This window comes from Crocodylus porosus, unplaced genomic scaffold, assembly GCF_001723895.1.
Source record: "Crocodylus porosus isolate Cpor-Errol unplaced genomic scaffold, CroPor_comp1, whole genome shotgun sequence".
NCBI classification, from domain to species: Eukaryota; Metazoa; Chordata; order Crocodylia; family Crocodylidae; genus Crocodylus; species Crocodylus porosus.
The window spans coordinates 205,595,565-205,599,807 of record NW_017728886.1 but is presented as its reverse complement, the minus strand read 5'-3'; positions in this window follow the sequence as shown (position 1 = coordinate 205,599,807).

Sequence of the window (4,243 nt, the reverse complement as noted above, 5' to 3'; positions counted from 1 at the left end):
TTAGCATGAGCAGGAGAGTCCGGAGTAGGTGTGGGGTGTGCCGGGTCAGGATGTGGCACAGGTCACAGGCAGCATAGGGCTGGGGCCAGCAGCAGCAGCAGATGGAAGAAGCTACTGCCACCTGGTCTGCCGAGAAAGGCAGTCCAGCTGTGGAGCTGCCCCAGCCCCACTGCATGCCCAGGGGGCGGTGGGATGCACGATGGGTTGGCTGCATAGAGCAGGTGTGGGGCAGGTTGGGGTTGGGGCTATGCCCAGGTTCTAGCTGGTCTGCTCCTGCCAAAGTCAGTCTGGTGTGGGCACAGGTCGGGGCTGGGGCTGCGCACTGCTGGCAATGGTGGGGAGGCACCACAGGGCGTGGGCTCTGAGCTGTTGCGGGGAAGGGGCAGGTGCTGATCATCTTAAGGGAGTGCACATGAGGGGCTCCGATGCAAACCCCACCATACCCACAAATCCTGCCCTGCAAATCCCACAACCACAACCTTCCCCACACACAATCACACACCCCACAAACAATGCACCCATCCACACCCTCCCCCACATTCCCCCCACACACCCCTCTCCCCCACACCACTGGGCACCTCTGGGTGGAGCCCTGCTCACTGCCACACGCACACACACACACACTCACACACACACGTACTCCATAACATAAATGCACCCACACGTCCCAACACACACCCACCCTCCCATTCCACACAACCCACAAACCCCATACCCACCCACATACACTTCCCCACAAACACACTCCTACAAACTCCCCATACCTACACGCTCTCCCACACACTGCACATAGACACGCATCCACACATACCCATCCACATCCTCCCCTCCAATATAAAGGAATACAACTTAATTTTGAGCTATTATGCAATCACCCCTACATACATGATGCAAACACACACAAATCAGGACAAAAATATATATTTTAAAATAAAATTAAAATATGTTATTGTGGATGTTTGATTTTTAGTATATAATTTTTTGTTTTTCCAGTTACAAGATGGCAATTCCCAAACAGGGTACTTCTGGGGTGAGGGGAAGGACTTCTGTTGACAAAGTTCAGGGGTTCGGGGGTAGGACTGCTGGTCCCAAGATGGTGACCGGGTGGCAGGGCACCTATTAAGGGGTGGGGCTACACTTGAGCTTGCCAAAACTAATGAAATTGGCCCTTCAGCGAAAATGATTGCCCATGCCTGGGATAGATGGTCTCTCACTGTGGTCTGAGATCCTGAATAAAACTGGATTTCAGATGTATACTGGTGAGGTGAAAGACATTGGGCCAGTTTCTCATTTACTCAATGGAACTTTTATATTTTTTTGCTCTCTTGGCACTAAGTGCACTCGCTCCCACTTCAAGACTCAAACATCACCAAGGGTACCATCATACAGATAAGAAATTTACCTGTGTTGTACTAATAATCTTGGATTTTAATTAATGTATACATCCATATCACTAATGATCTGACTTTACCAGAAATTCTTAGCACAGCAGATGGTATTTACAAGAGGTCAAGACCCACTTTGTATCTACAGATGCAATTCTTGTTTCTCAAGCCATTCATTTCCTATTTCTATCAGAAACACAAAAGTCACTGCTGCTGTATTCTGGTATACAAATCTCTTCCAAGGCTACTTTGGAGACATGCACTTGCACAATGAATGGCTTTGAAAAATCAAGGCCCTTCAGGATAGGCATACAGTTCATCTTTCCCTTTATGGTTTCAAAAGCTAGTTGACATTCTTTAGTCCATTGCAACTTCTCTGGAAAAGGCTTGTGCATAATCTTTATTAAGGTAGTTTTAAGATGGCAAATTTTGACATAAATTTTCTCTACCACCTGAAAACAGATACCCAATCTCAATCTGCAGAAAAGGAAAATCCACAATAGCATTAACTGTTCAACCTGAGGCTTCATATATGTATTACCAAGGAAAACTCTTGAGAATGTTTTACACTGAAGAAAAGAACACTAAGAGATTAATAAGTACTAGTGTGTAATTTTACAAGCATTATAGATGAATGTCCCAAATGTCTTAGGTGTTCTTAATGTCTTGATCTTTAAAGGTACATGCAGACATTGCACTTGGATTGACCTAACTAGGGTTAAGTTGATTTAAGTGCCAATCTCTGTACAGACGTTTAGGGACCTTAGATGAAAAATGGCCAGAGGAGGTGAACTAAGTTAGACTGAAGATGGGTTTAGCCTAACCTTACAAACATCTATAGACTTTTGAAGTGCAACCCCAGAGCTGGAAAAACACAGCTGCCTCAACTCCAGGGCTGAACTTTTCCTACCTGCCCCAGACCATCTCCTCCTGGTTGGGTTATTTTTAGATCCCTGGGATAGTCATAAAGCCCAAGAATGAATCAATTCAGTCTTTGCAGGTTAGTCTAAACTGAAGATTAAACTGAGAAACAACTGAACACACATTTACCTTTGATTCAGGAATTGCAGCTACATGCCTGCAGTGGCTCAGGCCAGAAGCCAGGGGGCACAAGAGCACAGCTCTCTGGCACTTCCTGTTCCTGCTGCCCTGAGGTCTCTAGGATTTGCAGTCCAGCATCACACCAGCAGGACTCTGCAGGGTTGCTCATCACTTCCTCTTCCTGCTTCCAGGTGCCGCTGGTGTTTGTAGTCTGCTGTTGCAGCCAGCAGTAACTTTCAGTAAGTTCAGAAGGGCAAGGCAGCTCTGTACTCAGGGGGGTTAAACCCCCCTTCCCTGGCCCCAGACGCCAGCCAAGGTTTGCTGGGTGTGGGGGGACAGTCCCTGCCTCTTTTCACATATACCCAAAACCCTTCTCTGTTGAAGCAGACAGCACAGCACAGCCACAGGCTGGAAAGCATGCTGGGGGACTCTGATTTAATTTGAACCAAGAAGAGGTCTGGGGCAGAAGTTTCATAAACTAGTTTGACCCAAGTCAGTTAAGTCTGATACTACATTCAACCAGACCTATCTTAAACCAGTTTCAGCCATTTTGAAACTGGTTTATGTGCACTGAACTTCTGTTCTGTTACAGGTTTAAACCAGTTTCTGATGACTTAAAACCAGTTTATGTGTAACTTCTGTCCCTAGCCTGGATGGACAATCATACCCCCCCACCCCCCACAGCAAACCCACTAGCCTCCCCTCCATCCCACCTGTCCCCTCCCCCACCCTGATTTACTTAGACTGGGTTGCCAGTGCAGCTGCTGGTACCAGAGAATGTGTGCACAAAGCCAGACTTGATCTATGATCACATTGATTAAAGCAAGCCACATGATCATAGATCAGGACCTGCAAAGATCTGTACATACCGCAAGTCATCTAGGTAGCAACATTTTTCTAGTCTCCAAGTGTTTGCTCTAGTAATTGTTGAAAATAATTCTGGTGCCATGAAAACCAAATGGTATAGTTTTAAACTGTTAGACTCTTGAAAACCTGAAATACTTTTCTTTGTTATGGACACCTACAATTATATTTCTCCCATGTGTGGATGACCTCTATCTGACACAGGAAGTCTATGGGCTGACGAGAGGTAAAGTGCTGCTTGACTTCTTACTGGCAACTGGGGATGACCTAATCAGAGACCTAATGATCGAAGAGAAGCTGAGTGACAGTGACCATGAGCTGATCACCTTCACCATCTGCCGTAAAGCTGGCAAGTCAGTCAGTAATACAGAAGTCCTCGACTTCAGGAAAGCTGACTTTGACAAGCTAAGGAGGCTTGTCAGAGAGGCCCTAAAAGACCACAACCCAATGGAGAGGGGAGTCCAGGACGAGTGGTTGCTCCTTAAGGGAGCAATCCTGGATGCGCAAGCAAAGTCCATCCCGTCTCAGAGGAAAGGTGGCAAAAGGGCACAGCAGCCCCCTTGGCTCTCCAGGAACTTTTAAGGACTTCCTGCATCTTAAAAGGAAGACCTACAAAGGATGGAGGACTGGAACCGCCACCAAGGAGGAACACTCTGTTCTGGTCCAGACCTGCAGAGAGCAAACCAGGAAAGCCAAGGCAATGGAACTCCAGCTAGCTACAAATATCAAGGACAATAAAAAGTCCTTTTTTAGGTATGTGGGGAGCCAGAGGAAAAACAAGGGCAACATTGGACCCCTGCTAAACCAAATCGGGCAACTGAAAACCAACTCCCAGGAAAAAGAAACTTTTTCCTAAATGGGTACTTTGCGTCAATTTTTCACCAGTCCCATGGGATGGCTCTGCCCACTATGGGTCAGGGAGGTCCAGGTGAGGGAGACTCCTTGCCCTCCAT